This window comes from Podarcis filfolensis (genome assembly GCF_964270895.1).
Source record: "Podarcis filfolensis genome assembly, chromosome: 1".
Lineage (NCBI taxonomy): Eukaryota > Metazoa > Chordata > Lepidosauria > Squamata > Lacertidae > Podarcis > Podarcis filfolensis.
Genome location: NC_139604.1, coordinates 50,187,811 through 50,208,151, shown reverse-complemented (window position 1 = coordinate 50,208,151; position 20,341 = coordinate 50,187,811).

The following is a 20,341-nucleotide window of genomic DNA, read 5'->3' as shown; positions in this document are numbered from 1 at the left end:
AGTGGCCAGAGCAAGGGCCAGAGCAACATAACGAGACCCAGCTTTACAGCTGTGAAACATAGCAGGTGCTGCTGAGTTGTATTTGATTAAGGTGTATCAGCATTTGGGTGTAGTATATAAGGAGCAGCACCTAGCTCTCCCATTACCCTGGGGGATGGGTTGGTGGTTGGGTCTGGTTTGGTTGTTAATGTATTTAGTGTAAAAGCAGTTTTTGTTTTTTTTATTAAAACCTTGTTTAAGTTATTTTTGAGTCCTTCTTTTTTTAATGCAAGGTCTCCCCAGCAAGCTCTCTGCAGCGCTACCATACTGCAAACAGCCAACACTAGGTAGCTAAATGCACAGAGTGGTACTGACCAGAAATCTGTGTGATGTTTTGAATGGACATAAGGACTGTTCTACACATGCAGCAAAATGGTTGCGTTCTGATGTGGTAGAATGAATTGTACCACCTCAGGCTTCTGGTAGAGAACTACATATATTTATAATGGGCCCTCCCCTCTGGGTTCAAACAAACAAACAATGCCCTGTAAATAGAAAACATGATAGAGCTAGAAGCAGAGTGTGTTAGAGCTCACTCTCTGATTTCATCGTTTCTTGCAGGGAGTTTTGCTCAAATAGCATTTCCCTCACCTCCCACACATAAGAGGACAGGACAGACTGTACAGGACAGTCTATCACCAGAAGATTCTACCACCTCATTCTGCTCTGTGTGTAGACTAAACATGACTTCATGAGAATTCTAGTCATTGGAGCCAAATGGACAATGAAAACTGGTTTTATCCTGAGCCCCTCTCAATGTCAGAGTATAGCTGGGGGGCAGGGACAATCATTTACCCCACCCTGGCCACAGGGCTGCTTTCACCCTAGATTATTGTCAGAGTTGGAGTCAAACATAAGTCAGCAATCAAAGAAAAACAGTGTCAGTGAACTCTTTATTCAAGAAAACAAAACAGTGCAGGCCTAGTGATCCCAGCAGTTCTTCCCATTACGTCTTGCTACAACAAGGCCGCTGGAGACTGAAGGTCCCCACCTTCCCACCACTTCCTAAGGCTCATCCTTTCCAGGGTCTTTCCCAAGCAGTCACAAACAGCACCTGCACACAACCTTCCTCCTATTCTGCCCTATTCAATTCTCTGCCTGTTCCAGAAGAGCAGAGGGAAACTGCCTGGCTTCCTCTGCAGCCTGCAACTCTGTCTCTTGGCCCCACTCCCCTCCAGCCTGCACTTCTGCCTCAGAGTCTGATCTGCCCTCTGTCACAGCCTCTTCCTGCTCACCAAACCCTGTTACTTCTTCTACTTCTGATACCTCCCCCTCCCAGTCTCCTCCTTCACCCTTCTTTGACCACTCCATGTTGTCCCACCACCAATCCCCTGGTTCTGAACCTTCTTCCCCTGGTGGTTCCCCAGATGGTGCCTCCCACCACTCCTATGCATCCAGCCAGTCCATGACAACTATGGTCTAGTTCATGGGTAGGCAAACTAAGGCCCAGGGGCTGGAGCCGGCCCAATCGCCTTCTAAATCCAGCCCATGGATGGTCCAGAAATCAACGTGTTTTTACATGAGTAGAATGTGTCCTTTTATTTAAATTGCATCTCTAGGTTATCTGTGGGGCATAGGAATTCGTTCATTTCCCCCCTCAAAATATAGTCCACGCCCCCCCCCAAGGTCTGCTGAAAAAGTTTGCTGACCCCTGGTCTAGTTCTCCATCATCATACTGTGTGTTTGTGTGTGTCTGTGTGTTTCATTCTAGCATTTGGGGCTCAGGTGTTTAAATTTGGATATCCAGTCATTAGCCAAGGTCAATTCAGGTGATCACATCCTCCATTGCTGGTCATGAAATTGTCTGGTTATGCCCAGTCCTTAAATCATTACTTCTTATTTAATTGACCTTAAACATCAGCACTTCATGCCTAAATATTTGCTTTCTGGAGACTGCCACCAAGAACAAGTTCAATGAAGGACAGGGTGTGCATATTATGCTGCTGCAAAGTACAATATTCAAATATTTAACCAGTAACAGGTCAAGAGTACAAGAGGATTTAGAGACACTCCTGAACCTTCGTGTGCTGTCCAAAGTTCAGTTAATTTAAGAAACACCAGGCAGATCATTAGGTAGTTTTAACTGTATCGACAAGCTGACAATGGACCCACACTTCTTCTCATGAGCTTCTTCTCAGGAGAAGAGTTACGTTGATCAGGCCAAAGGCCTGTCTAGTTTCTTGCATTGACAAAATAAGTTCATGGGAGACTGCCCCTGGTTTATCTTTGAGCTGTGTGTAATAATACCCTTTGTCTGCCCCACGTATTCTACCTTTCAGCTTCAGTCATGATCTCAGATTCTAGTATTATGAGAGGGAGAAAAGGTTCTGTCAGCTTTCTCCCTGCGTAATACATATTAGCCATACATTGTGTCATGTGTCATAAGTATATTTACTGTGTCAGGTCAATACCTCGCTGTGCACTGATAAGCAGCATATGAGCTAATGTTTACTGATAGAAAATAGGTCAAGTATTGAGACCTACAGGCAGAGGCGAGTCTTGCCACAATAATTATAGCTGCAATAAATCTCATCCTTCTGCAAATGTTTTGTGGAACTGATGCTGGCTGAGTGCCCTGTGGTTCTGTAAGGCTTGTTGAGAGAACCTGTTGAATTTGATCTTAATTTTGATCAATGATTATGGCGGTTTTGATCATAATTACCTGATTCAAGAAGTAAAGCTGTTTTTCAGCGCACGTCTTCCAAGAACCATATGGGACTTTTCATTTAATGCCTGTTTGCTTGAATGCATCAGCAAAAGTGGACAAAGTATGGTTTGGCTTTGTGATAGAATGGGAAATGGAATATTCTGACAAATGTGCTGTAGCATTATGAGGACTGTGTAAGCCACACCTCCACTCTTTCCCTGTAAGCTGATCATGATCCCCCAAAGAGGTCTTCCAATATCCCTTCCCATTAACCACAACTCTTTTCTTTCTCCTGCTGCAAATAATTGTCTGCCTTTATTTGTATATACACACTTTTGGGACCAATCCCCATTAAAATTCAATGACTTGCTTCCACAGAAACATGCATAGGATCAGAGTGCTATCATGGAGTAAAATCAGAAAGGCATGAGTCACTATACTCATCACTATATCTCAGGAAGGATGTACCTAATGTGGAACATAACCCAGCCTTCTATGCTGGTGCCAGGGTACTTTTAGGCCAGATGTACATATTAGACAGGAGCACACAATATTGTTGCACATGCACCAGGATTTGCAACATGTTTCCAACAGCACTGTGGACAACCTAAATGAATATAAGTACCTGATGAGGCCAAGTTTCTCGGATGTGAGTTGGGTACATGGGGTCTTAAAAATATGCGTGCATATGTGAAGTGGGAACAATGTTGTGGGGAACACAAGTATAGCTCTGGTAAGAGCAAACCTATTTCCACATTACAATATGCCAGAGTGAAAACCGCAGGAAATAAGGTGAATCACACCAGAAAGGACTAGAGCCATACTTATTTATCTATCATTATCTGTCATTAATTCCCTTTTACATATGCCTCAAGCTGATTTACAAACATCTCACCAAAACAAGCTAATTAATGGAGTAGAAATAAATCGATTAAAATGCATGCAGGCTGATTCATAGTGGTGCAGCAATAAAACTCCTAGCACATGAGCGAAGCTAAGCGGGGTCTAGTATGGTTTCAAATTGGATGGGGACCACATTTTGAAATTCCTGCATTGCAAGGGTTGGACAAGATGACTCTCAAGGTCCCTTCCAACTCTACAAGTCTATAATCTAAAGCTCAAAGTAATGAACTGAAAGGAAATTGTTTGGGATGACCTTGGGCAATTGTATCAGTCAGTAAAGTCTAGAGCAGCTTTATTCAAACTGCAACCCTCCGGATGTTTTCTCCTCCAGATTCCAGCATCCGCAGCCAGCATGGTCTATGGATAGGGATGTGTGGAGTGGTAGTCCAACAACATCTAGAGGACATCAGGTTGGTAAAGCCTGGCTTAAAGCAATAATTGCCTCCAAATATAACAATGAGAATTGGAAGCCCTATTATTGAACCTCAATTTCCCAAGATTGGTTTATCTTAACATTCCAGTCCTCATTTCTGATATTTCATCCCCAGATCTACATGTCTAATCATCTCAGCGGAAGCAGGAAATATACTCTGGTGTAAAAAAAACATATTTCCTGATCCCAGTAAGGCACTACTGAGTCACCAGATTAAAACTCAGCATATAATACCCCTGAAAACTATGCAATATTAACATACCTGAGTCTCATATTCCCTTATTGGCCAAGTTACATATTTTTTTGGGTTCTGTGAGTAGTAATAGTAGTTGTTTTAATTGCAGCAACAATAAAAAAAATCCCCATCTTGCACAGACCATGGCTATCTCCCCTCCAACGCTTCAACAAGTTAAACTAGAGTATTTGGGAGTTTGAGCCAACTACCCAAAATGCAAAAATCCCAGCAATTTAGTGATTGATAGATATAGATTACCAATGATGCTTGCAGAACCTGAGATATTCAACCAATGTCAACCTTCCACGTTTCAAATTTCTGTAGCAAGTATGAAGCCCACAACTAGCTATTAGTCATGTACTCAGTGTGTACATTCTAGGCTGAATGTTTGTGGCTGAATGCAATCCTTATTCTTACTTGTGTTTTCGCTTCTGCAATCAGCTTTGAATCTTCAGCGTTTTCTCAAGGTGATGCAATGTAAACATGGCAAATGGCAAGTCAGAGCAAGTGCCTCTTGTCCTTATCTACATCTCTCCTGTGGGCCTTTTCAAATAAACCAGGGCGTAGAGCTGCCTTACATGCAGCAGCCTGGTATTAAGACTGCGTTGGCAAGACCAGAGAAGGTGGGACAATCATGCTCTTCGATCTGGGCAGCCCATAGAAAAGTTATGCAAGAAGCTGTTTGCCAATTCTTTACCTCTCTGCAAGGTAAAAGTGCAGGACAATGTTCAATATGCCAGCAATATGCTGATGACACTCAGCTCTATATCCCTTTTCAATTCAGGTCAGGTGTGGCCCTGGAAGTACTAAATTGGTGTCTGGATTCAATCATGCACTGAATGAAAACCAGTAAGCTGACCCTAAATCATGACAAGGTGGAGGGGTGGGTGGTGGGTGGTTTTTATTCCCAGGAATGTGGTCTTCAACCCATCTTTCTCACAGGGAACTGAAGTGCCTTTCACTGACAGAGGCCCATGAATCAGCTCTAAACCTTTCTGATCAGAGGTAGACTGGCCACAGTGAGCCTTCCTCTGGCACCCTTCTGGCTAGATTGCTGTAATGCATTGTGTGTGGTGCTGCTTTTGAAGACCATTAGGTTCCAATACTTTGGCCACCTCATGAGAAGAGAAGACTCCCTGGAAAAGACCCTCATGTTGGGAAAGATTGAGGGCACAAGGAGAAGGGGACGACAGAGGACGAGATGGTTGGATAGTGTTCTCGAAGCTACGAACATGGGTTTGACCAAACTGCGGGAGGCAGTGGAGTGCCTGCTGTGCTCTGGTCCATGGGGTCATGAAGAGTCGGACATGACTAAAGGACTAAACAACAACAAGGACTAAACATAAATCAAAATGAATCCACTGAGATTCTGAAAGCATCCACACAGTATACCAGGTTGGACTCCTTCTGGGGTGCTAGACTCATCCCCCAGCTTGCTAGGGCCTTCCCTTTGGGTCAGAGAACCACAACCCTCTGAGCTCCTCCCAGTTCTCCTCGCCACCCGACCACCTTCTCAAATACATCTCCACGGGACTCATGATATTAGCAATTTCCTCGAAAGTAATGCATTTTTAATGCAATTTTCAGTAATGCATGCACTTATGTACACGTTACCCTACCATATGCAATTTTGCATACATTTCCTGACTGCAGAACTGCATAGCAAAATAATACTAATAATAATACTAATAATTTATTTATACCTCACACATCTGGCTGGGTTTACCCAGCCACTCTTTCCCCAACCAAAGCTCTGAGACATGTGGATTTCAAAGAATGACTGTGTTTCAGCTTGCATGTGGTTTCATAAAGTGTGATTTAGGTAAGTTCTTTGTGGAATGCAAACTGAATACAATTTACCCCCCATTTCTAGAACTAACGTAGGTGCCATAATTTGAATGGGTCTCCTCTGAGTAGAAGTCAGTTAAACACAAACGATCCCTCTTTGGAGGCTGTTGTACAGATGCCTGTGACTTATGGCAAGTGATTTGCTTGATGGCCCTCAGGGATCCTATTGATTCTATTATTCAAACAAGCCAATGCTTGGAAATAATGGTAGCCTTTTGGGTTTCTCTCTCCCTCACTCTTGAAATCCCCCCTTCCCTTTCCAGCTCAGTGTACAAAGCACTATTTCAAACCCCTGTGTCTTTTGCCGGGGGGGGGGGGGAATCTCTTCACCCGGGTTTCCGTTGTGAGATTATTTATACAGGTCAAATTGAGACTCCGTCTCTTTCCTTTCGAGATGAAGCCATGACTGGCTGTTAACACAATGCAAGAATTTCGAGGCCTTACGATTGTCTCTACAAGCACTTTGCGGCTCTTTCTTTCCTTGCTCCATGGGGAACGCCTTGTCAAGACCACATGTAAACAGTGTTAACTCTGCTAGGGGAAAAACAAAATGAGAAGAGAGGGCTCTCAAGTGTGTCTTTCCCATTTTAATAAAGTCTGGTTTAGAGAGGGATGCGAGAAGCACATTAAACAATGCACAAGTATGTGCAACATGCCCCTTGGGTCTCTGGCCTGACGACTCCTCATAAATCCAGCAACGCTGCTCTCCACTCCAGTCTGGATGGAGCAGCATGGATCTGTCAAAAGCAAGAACCTCTGCAAAAGATTAATTATTTGCTCAGACAGGGTCCACGCTGAGACTCTTTAAAGGATTCATTTTCTATTACTAAGCTCTGAAAGAAGGTTTCAGTGTTCCCGTCATCCCACCCCCTCCCCAAGGTCAGAGCATTTGTCTTGAGAAACAAGACAAGGAGGATGCACAAAGCAGAGCACCTTTTAATGCCTCCCCCTCCACTTCACCCCAATGGAAACAATTCATCCAAAAGCTATTGCCTGCAGCTTGCACCAGGAGCTGCTTCTCCTGGATACCTGACCTTCTCCAGATGGCAGGCCTAATGGGAGCCACGAAGAATATGGCTGCAGTTTCATATGGGGCTGTCTATTTGGGGTCCATGACCTGGACCAGTCCTCCACTAGCCCCTCTCAGCTCTGTGGACTGTAGGGGAACTAAACTTAGAACTTGGGGTTGCATTCAACATAGTGCTAAGGTGAATGTTCTGTCAGCGCAAGGATTTTCAGTGCCAGATTTATGTGTAAGCTAAACAAGCTTTTAGCTTAGGGCCCCACTCTTTTGGGGGCCCCAAAATAATTTTAAGGGGGGGGGGACTGGATGTACATTTCCAAAATATAAGATAAAAACAAATAAAATAAAACCTACGTACAGCAACAGTGTTTTGTGTTGTGTAGGCTCCTATTTGTTATGTGCAAATGGCTTTAGGTCCATAAATTACCATATAGCATACATTCAACACAAAAAACAATTATAATTTGTTGTTGACAAAGGACAGCTGGGCATATAAAGGGCCCCGTTACCTTCAGTAGCTTAGGGCCTCATCAAACCTAAATCCGGCCCTGCTTGCACTGCATAATACTCCTGTCCTCTCTTCTCATATGCCCCATAAATCTGTTCTGGGTTTTTTCCCCAACCCTCTGGAGCAGATATGGGGATGGCACTGGGGACACATGGTGGGAAATGCCCTTTCACTAGTACTAATCCTTAATCGATTAATTAGATTAAAGAAGCATGATAGCTCAGTTGGTTAGAGCATGGTGCTGATAACACCAAGGTTATAGGTTCAATCCCTATAAGGGTCAGCTGCATATTCCTGCAATGCAGGGGGTTGGATTAGATGATCCTCAGGGTCCCTTCCAACTCTATGAGTCTATGAATGTCAGCCTTAGTTTATTTCTGACTTACTAAAAGGTAAAGGTACCCCTGCCTGTACGGGCCAGTCGTGTCCGACTCTAGGGTTGTGCGCCCATCTCACTTAAGAGGCCGGGGCCCAGCGCTGTCCACAGACACTTCCGGGCCACGTGGCCAGCGTGACAAGCTGCATCTGGCAAGCCAGCGTAGCACACAGAAACGCCGTTTACCTTCCCGATAGTAAGCGGTCCCTATTTATCTACTTGCACCCGGGGATGCTTTTGAACTGCTAGGTTGGCAGGCTCTGGGACCGAGCAACGTGAGCACACCCCGCCGCGGGGATTCGAACCACCGACCAGACGATCGGCAAGTCCTAGGCGCTGAGGTTTTACCCACAGCGCCACCCGCATGACTTACTACTCGTAGTTTAAAACAAACCATGGTCTGACTTGGTTGAGTGGCATGGATGCTGTGTTGCGGGGAGATGCATATTCACAATCAAAACCATGGTTTAAGATTAAGTGTGGCTTTTTGTGACATGGAAACCAGGCTGATGCGTTATGCAGCTGCTTTTAGTACTGCATTTTGTACCGTAGGAGGCAAATGAAACTGGGACAGTGCAGCATATATCTCTGTTCCAGTTTCAGATCCCTGCTCAGCAATGATGTTCAATGGGTGGCCTTGGTAAGAGACTATCTCTCAGCCTAATCTCTATTAAAGATGTTGTGGGGCTGAAGTGAGATAAGGCTATATTATAAGCAGCTGTGACCTTCTTGGATAGAACAGAAAAGACATCGTAAAAGTAATGACACTGCCTTTAGCTCTTTCCTCTGATTAACCAGAATGCTGGCTTTATACTGAAGGCCAATTTCTGTGCTGTTTTTGCTGGTCATGTCCTTAAAATGCATGTGAGGAAGGAGCTGTAAACAGCCAACAATCAGATGCTTGTGTTTGCTATGTGTGAATAGAATGGCCATAAATGAGTCTGATTAATGTGTCTGGTGGAGCTTTCTCAAAGCTTGTGCACAGGACAGTGTCTCACATTGATCACTATCTCTTTCATTCCAAACACACCCACATCTTCACCCATTCTCCAGCAATTTTGGGGTGTATGAATTTCTAAAGACCGCGATCAAGGGAAAGCAGTTCTCAAACACATAAGTGTTCGTTTTCATTTTACCTTGGATTAGAATGATAAACTCTTTTGACACAGTAGGGTTTTTTTTAAAAAAAAAACCTTCAAGTATTTGTTCAGTCAAAGCAATACATGCTAGTTTAACTTTTTGCATGATGGAACATCTTTTGACGAAAGCTCACCAATGGAACCATGCATCCGTCCCTCCTTTGCTCTAAAAAGTGTCAGATGTGGATTGCCAAGAGGAGCATAGCTCTGATTGAGGAGCTGATTCTACCTGTGTTCTCCATAGCCACCACTATAGAATATATACCACCACCAAATCCAAAATCCCTTCTCATACCAAGCTCCATAACCAAATGCCCGTGTGGCACACAAGATGGTAATGCCTATGGACTGAGTACCATGCTACATAATACCATGCTCCAGTCTTTCCTTGTCAGAAAGCATATGTTCAAAGAGGGAAATCAGGAGGAACGCTGGTGGCCACCACCGCATATTGTGATGGTAAGAAAAGAAAAGAAAAGAAAAGAAAAGAAAAGAAAAGAAAAAGAAGAAGAAGAAGAAGAAGAAGAAGAAGAAGAAGAAGAAGAAGAAGCAGCAGCAGCAGCGGTGGCTCAGAGTAATGCAGAAACAGGATGGAATGGGCTTATGGGTGAGCACATGTGAAATTGACATGAACCAGAAACTGATTTCTTTCACCATTTATCAAACCATGCATGTCTCATTGTTCCCTGACCTTCCATGTTGAATTGCACAGAGAGAAAATGCTCCCAGTTTCAGAAGCTATCCCTCCAGATATGATGGGCCTGGGGAAGCCTTAGGTGGAACTAATATCTACCTGTGTTGCTCATGTCCCTTAATTCCAATGGGTCTACTCTGAGGATGTCTAGCGTTGCATGTGACATCATGACCCAACAGATTCTTTCTTCCACCTTCAAGGGAAGAGTGTGTGAAGAGGTCTATTAACTCATACAGGTCAGACTTCGGCATGCAAAAGAACAGGAGAGGAGAAACGTACAGCAGTGAAGTACTTGCATTATAGAAAAGTAAACTGATAAATAAATAGATGGTTAAAAGAAACAAGCTGCACATAAGTAAATAAAATCACACACGACAGGGGAATGTGCAAACAAAACACAGCAATCTTTCAAAAACATTCTGCAGAGGCAGAAACACTGACCATAATTCTCAGAGCAGATATGGCTGGGAAGTTTAGTGTTAGAAACAATCGAATTCTAAAATTCTACAACATATCCAGACCATAAGATAAAAGGTTTTGGCCTCAAAGACCTCTGGTGTTCAAAACTCTTTATGGCTACTCAGAATATTTGGTACATTTCCTCTTTGAAGACAAATGGTAGCAGTGGAATGTTACCCTTTGAAATCACCTATAAATGACAGCAATGGTTTATTCAGTTTTGCATATCCTCGAATATGGTAGAGAATGCTCCCATACTATCAGCTAATACATTTACATTTCAGATTTCTTTTAAAATATAGTTGAAAAGGAGCTTAAATACTCCAAGGAAATTCACCAGATGTTCCTACCTGCATTTGTATTACTTGCATAAGAACTTGATCATCCAGATTCCATTCTTCCACAAGGGTGACTGTACTGCCATTGGTCAGAGTAAGCCGCCTCTGGCAGCAGATTTCAGACACCATAAAATTGTCAGTTATCTAATGTATTGTTACATTTTGACAGGAGGGCGGGCGATATTTGGATTAGGATGGGCAAATCTGTCAATTATGGTTTCTTGGTTTCTCATTTTTCCAGTCTTAAGTCCCATTCTCCATGCATCCACATCAGTTTGTGAATTTTTATTTATTTATTTTTAAAGTCCTCAGGAAAAATTTTCAGTGTTTTAGTGTGCATTTTCCCCAATATGCACAGTTTTTGTACACAATATCCCCTAATATGCATATTTGCAAAGCACTTTGTCCTAATATGATGTAGTTCTGCATGCCATTTTAACTAACATGTACATTTTTATGCCTACTTTACCCTAGCGTATGCATTTTCATGCACATTGCTTGGCTGGTGAACTGCACAGCAAAAAATTCAGAGAAGTGCAAATTGCAAAAGATGACTGTACTGTGCTTCACATAGTGTGAATTGGGTAGGTTTGCCTTCAGATGTGAACTGAAACAAATTTCTTCCCCATCCCTAATTTGGATTTTCTGTCTCTGTCACCAGAGTGTCCAGGGCAGACCCTATTCTTCTGTGTTCGTTTAAAATCCAATGTACTTATATGAAGCACAGAAGCTTTCTTCATTAGACGATCACAATTAAGAAGCTGAAGAGTGCGCAACATGTCAGGACTTGGCGGTGCGCAAGCTGTGAGAAGTGGTTGTGTGTGGTCCCTCTAATTGATACTCGAGAATCGAAATGAATCCTAGGTAGGAGTTTGATTGACACAGCCCTGCTAAAAATCACAAAGAATGTAGTCCCTTTTCATATCCCTGTTATTCTGTGCATTCTGAATGCTAAACTGACTGTGCGTGTATTGGAGGGTGTGCATGGGGTCGGTTAAAACTCACACACTCACACACACAAATATTCCACAGGTGCTAACAAGTGCACTCTAGCAAGTGGCCCCAGACCATCAACACAGCTGGGAGCTGAGCAGGGGAATCAGGGAGGCACCTCCAAAAAGAACAACATCCAAAGCCTTTGCTTGTACGAAATAATCACCTAAGAATACAGACAGGTCCCAGCTCATAAGCAAAGCAAACAGCTGCCTCAATGTGGCCTGTTTGGAAGTATTTATAGATAGGGTTGTTTTATTCTCCCTCTCAACAGCCACACCAATCCTCAAGATTTTTTAAAAAAGAAACAAAACCACACACAACCTTGTTTTATTATCCCTCGTACTATAGCACTTTGAGTGTGGTGCTTCACAATCTCACTCCTGCTCCTAGCAGCCAGGTTCAGCACTCTACTTTTGCGATTGCCAGGTGTTGCTTTATTTTAGGAGGGTTTAATTTCTGATGTCAGGGCTAGGGTGAAAAAAAGAGCAGGGCTCCTGCACCTTTGAACAGAAGAAGGAATTGCAGCCCATGTCACTTCCATGTGAAACTATGAAAGGAGGAGGAGCCTCAAGCTCTTTTGCATCTGGTCAGCAGTATGCAGAACAGGGGGTAGCAACTGCAGTTCAAAAATATCTGGAGGGCACCATGTTGGCCACCCCTGATGCAAATCATGAGAATGTCATAGCACACTGTGGACAGAATTCCTCTTTGTGGGCACTGCAACTCCCAAATGTTCCTGAATCTATTGCTCCAGTATATTAGCAATAGAAGTGTTTTGTGTGAATTATTATCTGTTCTGTTGCTATAATGGAGAATGTGAATAAACCACAGTGAAACCTTGGTTCCATTCTGGAAGTCCGTTCAACTTCCAAAATGTTTGCAAACCAAAGCATGGCTTCTGATTGGCTGATTGGCCCTGGAAACAATGCTGACAGCTGAAACAGATGTTCAGCTTCGAAAAAACATCCACAAACCGGAACACTTACTTCCAGGTTTGCGACGTTTGGGAGCCAATTTGTTCAGGAGCCAAGCCGTTCAGGAACCCAGGGTTTATATAGAGGGAGAGTTTTTACCCCATGCAACTTTTCCCTGTTATGATGCAAGGAGCTGTCCTTTGCAAGGTTCTCCCTTCTACAGGAGCTCTGTCTACTCTGGAACAAGGCCATCCTGAAGTGTTTCCATGTGAAGAAATAGAACAGCAACAACATGATCTAATCTTTTGGACCATCTCTGATTCTTTGTTGGCCTTTCAGACTATTCTGTTCCTCTGCATTTCAGCACCAGATCTTTCAGGGGAAGATGATCTTAGGGTTTCCTGCCACCTGTGTATATGTGTATGAGAGAACCATATAAGGCAACAGCTAAAGGAGTTCCTGGCAGAAATGCCTCCCTGACACTCACCTCTGAGCAGGCAAACAGAAAGACAGCTGACACCCATTAACAGGCGATGAATTTCAAGGCACACTTCTTGCAAATGACTCCCTTTAACCCTCCCAAAGCCCAGAGATTATTAGCAGCAAACAAAATAAATCCCCTCTCTATCTTCTATCCTTCTCCTTTCGTACTCTCACTTTGGTTCCTCAGGTTTATAATAACCTCAAGCTTGATATGTACCTTCATATGCTGCTTGGCTTCAGAATGCAAGTTGTGGTCGTGGCAAGTCGTGGCTGTGGATCTGGCCAATTGCAGTTGGCAAAGCGGAACTGGTTCACAACACAGCAGTCTACCCATACGGGGAAATGGAACGACCACTCCCATCATCCCTGAACATAAGGCCAATGCTGGCGGGGCTGATGAGAGTTTGACTCTAACAACATCTGGAGGGCACAAGGTTGGGAAAGGATGCACCTCTGAGAATTGTGCAGCAGAAGGAATTTCAGCAGGTGTTGCTTGACTTACAAGTGATTTCAACAGAAATGCTGTCTTCTGCACAGCCATTATTATGGGTGCAGGAAGGAACCCTTTTGTCTTCTTTTTCACCTGGCTACGTTACAACAGCGCTTCAGCATTTTCCTAGATACCATTCAAGGTGCTGGTTTGGGCCTCAGGAGATATGGTCCATTCCACTGCAGAGGCCACTTTCTCCAACATGTTCTATAACGTTCAGAGAAGAACATACAGGGGAAAGGTAGCCTTGACAGTATAAAATGTAGGAGCCCTGTCAAAAATACTACTGGTGTGCCAGCATCAGACAGCAAGGCAGGCAGAAAAAGCATTCTTGGCATTGACCCTACTTACTTATGAAACTTTATCCCCTTGGAGACTTACTGAAGTTTAAGCTTGATTAATAAAACCTATTTAGATTGGCCTGGGGGAGTTGGAAGTGGAGGGTTGAGTGGGTTTAAACCAGCATTCCCCAACTTGGTGCCCAAGTAGATGTTGTTGGACTGTGACTCCTATCATCCATGACTATTGACCATGCTGGCTGAGGCTGAAGGCAGTTGCAGTCCAGAAGTATCTAGAAGGAACCAGGTTGGGGGAGACTGGTTTAATCTAGCATCTGACTGAACATTATTGTGCTTCAATGGGAGAGTAATGTTTATTTAACTTTTATGAAAGTTGTTCGCCTGCAATCATTGTGTCCTTGAACACATATTGGTTTTCACCATACCTACAGTTCTAAGTTACATGCTTTTGGGACAGCAACTGGGCTGCCAGTTAACAGCTCAGGTTTGAACTGGTAACCTGCATGGTGGTGAGAACTTGTTGTTGGCATCTGTCTGTCTCGGGAGACAGTGGAAGAGTGAGTCTACAAACCACTGGAGATTTACAGCGCCTGCTGTGTTGGTAGAGACTGATATGGGAGAGACATGTTTTATTGCAGGTGGGGCAGATGAAAGTGTCCATTTTTGGCCTATGGCGTTTCTTCTCTCAGTGCTCCTCCCAGCTGCCATTCCTTCTCTGGTCACTGCTGTGGATACACAACCTGACTGCCTGTCCCATATGATGGGGCTGATGTTGCCAGCCTTCATGCCACGTTTGCAGACATCTTTGTAACGCAGAGTTTGTCTGCCAACAGGCCTAGTGCCTGAAAGCAGACCAAGGATGCAACTTCCATTCATATCCTTGAGCAGTATTACCTAATATAATAACACTGACCAAATGCAAACCATTTGGTAAGAAACAGGGGTTCCCCCTCATTTACTCTTCCGCACGGGAAGTGAATAGTCTCTCAGTATAGTTTTGCTAGGCTAACACAGTGGGATGATGAAATTAACTAACAGGAATAATGAACGACAGTGATTAGCAATTGGCTTGCAAAATGCACAGAGAACATGGCCCAGGGCCATCCTTTTGAACTGTATTCCTGCCTAGTTATCAGATAATGACAAGCACTGGCAGGTTGAAGACTCTGCCATTATGATTAAGATGCGTGTAGTGATATTGGACGAAAGGTGGTTTTCATTTATTTGGCTTGATCCTGTTATCTGAACACAGTGTGGAGATGTGTGTGGCAGGATCAACATGAGCTAATTCCTGGAAACCAACCAATCATGTCATTACATTTTTGAAATGCAGGTTGAACTCAGAACTTCCTGCTGGCCTTTATTAAGGGGACACTTTGAAGTTCCAGGTTGCGGTCTTCAGAGGAAACAGCAAAGGAATTACTAATTGAGCTGCTCCTTCCCACTGGAAATATTATCTTCCCTCTATTGGAAGGAATAACCTTTCAAGTGAGTCGTCTCCCCATCCCCCACCCCTCCCTGTGTATCATCTACTGGCTGATAGAAGAGAAGAAAGGACAGAGAAGAGAACTCAATGAATGGTTCTTTTTTTTACACTTTACATGAGGGGTGTGGGACCTGTGGCCCTCCAAATGCTGCTGGACTACAACTCCCATCACCTTGACTATTGCTCATGCTGGCTGGGGCTGATGGGAGTTGGAGTTCAACAACATCAGGAGGGTCACAGGGTCCCCACTCCTGCTTCACAGATATTATTCACTCCAGGACAAATATATGGTACATGCCGATTTCCCAACTAGTCCCTGTTGCTGTGGCTTCAACAGCAGCTGGATTTGCAGTGATGACAATAATGTTTGTCTCTTTGTCACTGGAAAAAGTATCAACTCGTATTCATGTAGAGAAAGCCACTCATAAGACCTGGCTACGGGGTCCAGATGAAAAGGTGGCATTAGCAAGGGCAACTCTAGCATAGAATACATGCCAGAAGTCTGTGTTACGAAGAACAACATAGATAGCTTAGTCTCCAGCAAACTTGGGAAGCTGTAATAAATGATACCTTGCCTGAATTCATACGTATACAGGCCATCCATTTATGAGGAATGTGCACTGAACACAAGATTCACTTTGGGCCCTGATTTGCTGAATTGGAGAATGACCAGTAGCATGACCAGTAGTGGTCAGACCTCCTATTGTCAGGTGGTGGTAAGATCTGGCAGGAGCACAAGAGTGTACTGCACCAACCTCACCACTGCCTGAGCCCTCCTCTTCCCAGAACTCCACAGCAATGCCAGTGATAGGAGGTCTGGTTATCCCCACTACGCTGCCTTGCCAACTGCTATTGAAAGTGGTTCTCATAGAGCTACAGTTTCCAGAGTAGACTAATAATCAAGCTCTCCTCCCAGGGAACTCTGTGAAGGGAATAGGAATCTCTTAACAACTCCCAGCACCCTTAACAGGCTACAGTTCCCAGGATTTTTTTCGGGGGGGGGGGAGCAGTGTTTGTTTAAAGTGACACGACACTGCTTTAAATGTATATTACAGATGGGACCACTGACAGAGCAATCCTGAATATGTCCATTCAAAAGAAGTCCTCATAACGTTCAATAGCATTTATCTCAGGTAAATGGATACAACAGCTGTTGCCAATGTAGTGCTTTCTGTTGTATTGGCTGGGGCTGATGGGAATTGTAATCCAAAGAACCTAGAGGTTACCAGCTTGGTGAAAGCTTGTGTGGAGCATTGAGGCAGAAGGCATTTTGCACTGAAATTCCTTTGGCTTCCTTCAAAATTCCTCTGTTGACTCATTTAAGGGGAATGAAAACTATAAGATGCAGCACCATGTAATCCCTCCATACAAAGTAAAGCAAGATTTGGAGGTGGGGGAAGGGGGAAGATTTGGAGGGGGAAGGGGGCAGAGATGCTGAGGTGGTCAGAGCAGGCTATTTGACAAAGTCCACTCTTGCTCACACAGAGCAAGAGCAAGTCTTCAGCAGATGGTCTGTGTAGCGAAATCGTAGTGCAGAGAACGCTGGAGCAGCAACGCTGATTGGCTCTGACTAAGAGAATATCACACTTCCAGACTTCCTGACAGGTGTGGAAGGAAACCATTAAAATTTTTCATTACATAAGAGGCAAAGTAGCACCTGCCCCTGTAATTGCAAACCCTTCCCAGAGGAGAGTGAGATCTAGGCAGGAAGAAAAGACCAAGATTAACGAACAAGGCAGTGCAAACAGAATGAGACTGAGATACACCTCACTGGTTCACACCCAGAAGCAGATGAGGCCAGATCTCCTGTACCTTTTAGCACAGCCATGGGGAAACTGCAGCCCCCAGATGTTGATGGACTACAACGCCCATTGTCTCAGACCATTGCCATACCACTCAACAGTCCCAATTTAAGCAGGACATCCTGGAATTACAGAAGACAATCCTGACTTCTGGTTGGATTCTGGAATGTCCTGTCTTTTGGTCCAGCACTCTGGCACGAGTCAGTTGGCTCACACCAGAGTGCTGGACTGGAAGACGCTCCATTTTTGGTCTGGCACAAGTCAGCTCTCGGGACCAAAAATGGAGTGTCCTGATTTTGGTACCCAGGACGTTGGGGAGTATTCCATTGGTCACACTAAGCAGGGACTGATGGGAGTTGGAGTCTAATGACATCTGATGAGTCACAGGTTTCCCTGCTAAAGGATTTCAACAGGGGCAGCTTTTCTCATCCCTAAGCAACAAGCCCAAAAAGTATTTCTTTGATGGCAAAAGGTGCAGGAGCCCTGTCTTCATTTGCATCTGGCCCCACCTATTTGCACCAAAGCAGGCTGCAGACCAGGCCCATGTGTTTGAACAGTGCAAACCAGACTCTCTTTTCACCTCAGTTGTCCTCTCTCTCCTCTGTAGTTCACTGCTCAGCAGCAGAAGGGGGAGGACCAGCTCATTGTTCTGCACAGAAAGTCAGTGGTGGGATGAAAGGATTTAATCTGTTCCATAATAATAATAATAATAATAATAATAATAATAATAATAATTTATTATTTATACCCCGCCCATCTGGCTGGGCCTCCCCAGCCACTCTGGGCGGCTTCCATAGAAACCAAAAATACAGTAAAATATCACACGTTAAAAACTTCCCTGAACAGGGCTACCTTAAGATGTCTTCTGAATGTCAGGTAGTTGTTTATCACTTTGACATCTGCTGGAAGGGCGTTCCACAGGGCGGGCGCCACTACCGGGAAGGCCCTCTGCCTGGTTCCCTGTAGCTTTGCTTCTCGCAATGAGGGAACCGCCAGAAGGCCCTCGGCGCTGGACCTCAGCGTCCGGGCAGAATGAGGGGGGTGGAGATGCTCCTTCAGGTATACTGGACCGAGGCCGTTTAGGGCTTTAAAGGTCAGCACCAACACTTTGAATTGTGCTCGGAAACGTACTGGGAGCCAATGTAGGTCTTTCAAGACCGGTGTTATATGGTCTCGGCGGCCGCCCCCACTCACCAGTCTAGCTGCCGCATTCTGGATTAGTTGTAGTTTCTGAGTCACCTTTAAAGGTAGCCCCACGTAGAGTGCATTGCAGTAGTCCAAGCGGGAGATAACCAGAGCATGCACCACTCTGGCGAGACAGTCCACAGGCAGATAGGGTCTCAGCCTACGTACCAGATGGAGCTGGTAAACAGCTGCCCTGGACACAGATTTGACCTGTGCCTCCACGGACAGCTGTGAGTCCAAAATGACTCCCAGGCTGCGCACCTGGTCCTTCAGGGGCACAGTTACCCCATTCAGGACCAGGGAATCCTCCACACCTGCCCGCCTCCTGTCCCCCCAAAACAGTACTTCTGTCTTGTCAGGATTCAACCTCAATCTGTTAGCCACCATCCATCCTCCAACCGCCTCCAGACACTCACACAGGACCTTCACCGCCTTCACTGGTTCTGATTTAAAAGAGAGGTAGAGCTGGGTATCATCCGCATACTGATGAACACCCAGCCCAAACCTCCTGATGATCTCTCCCAGCGGCTGCATGTAAATGTTGAAAAGTATGGGGGAGAGGACAGAACCCTGAGGCACCCCACAAGTGAGAGCCCAGGGGTCTGAACACTCATCCCCCCCCACCAGGAGGCCCCACACACGGCCCAGGAGGAAGGAGCGGAACCACTGTATTGTCATACAGTGCCCCCAGCTCCCAGCCCCTCAAGACGGTCCAGAAGGGTGTTATGGTCGATGGTATCAAACACCGCTGAGAGATCCAGCAGAACTAGGAAACAGCTCTCATCTTTGTCCCTAGCCCGCCGGAGATCATCAACCAGTGCGACCAAGGCAGTTTCAGTCCCATGATGAGGCCTGAATCCCGACTGGAAGGGATCCAAGTGTGTTCCATGTGTGGGCCGCAGCCTGACAGGCTTTGGGTGCTTCCATGCATTGGGATAATTCCCATCAGGCAACATTTCTGCATACTTTGGATGTTGCAGATACAGCCCTCTTTGCCATTCATGCCCCCTTCTTCAGCTGTGGTGGCTAGAAAGGCCTGGTCTGTGTTGCTCAGGCTACAGGCTGTGCAAGGGCTTCTGGAAACAGGCATCGGGAAATGAAACAGCCACATTCCACTACAACATGGATCAGCATGAATCTGTGAGTGAGGTAGAAGCCACCTGGGCACTTGTCTGAGGGTACCTGGCACCTGATTTTCAAGTTGCAGGGATTTGTATCCACTGGGTTCATCTGCTCCTTTTGAAACATGAGTTTTGGAGTGAGAGTCTGACACTGATGATATTACACACTACTTTCCCCCCTGGCTCAATCTACAGGATCAGGGCAGGATCCTTATGACTGTTTTCAAAACATGCTGCACTGAAACCACCAAGCTTTCCTTGAAGGCAACTGTCAAAACAAGGGAGATAGTGTCATGTTACTGAATCAGATGAACTGTTCCTGAGGCAATTGTGGCAAGCTTTTAATATATAAATAGACACAGTGCAATCCACCTGGGCTCTGCACTGCCCACAGTTGTCCTTGTGGGCTCCCAGTCATTGTTTTCCTTGTATGCCTTTTCTGATATCCAAGAGTTCCAGGAGCTCCACGACTCTGTTAGGTGAATGCCTAACGTTCTTGAGTTGCATTCTGTATGGCACTACAGGGGTCTATTCCACCAAATGTGCATATACAAAACTTTGCTTCATGAAAGTGGTGCTCAAGAGTGGGCATGAAACCCCACTGAAGTACTTGAATGTAAGTATTTTGTCTGTGATTGTTTGTAACACCTGTTTACCTTATTGCTCCTTCCATATCATTTTCTAAGCCTTGGGGGCTCTAAGAGCTTCTCCTCCTTCATTATGTGATCTCAGCTAGTCAGGGATCAGCATGATGACATCACAATTCTACATAGCCAGTCAGATGTGGCTACATGGAGATACCACAAAACCAATGGAATATGGATGGGACTAATTCAAGAGTCCCATGGACTGCAAGAAGATCAAACCTATCCATTCTTAAGGAAATCAGCCCTGAGTGCTCACTGGAAGGACAGATCCTGAA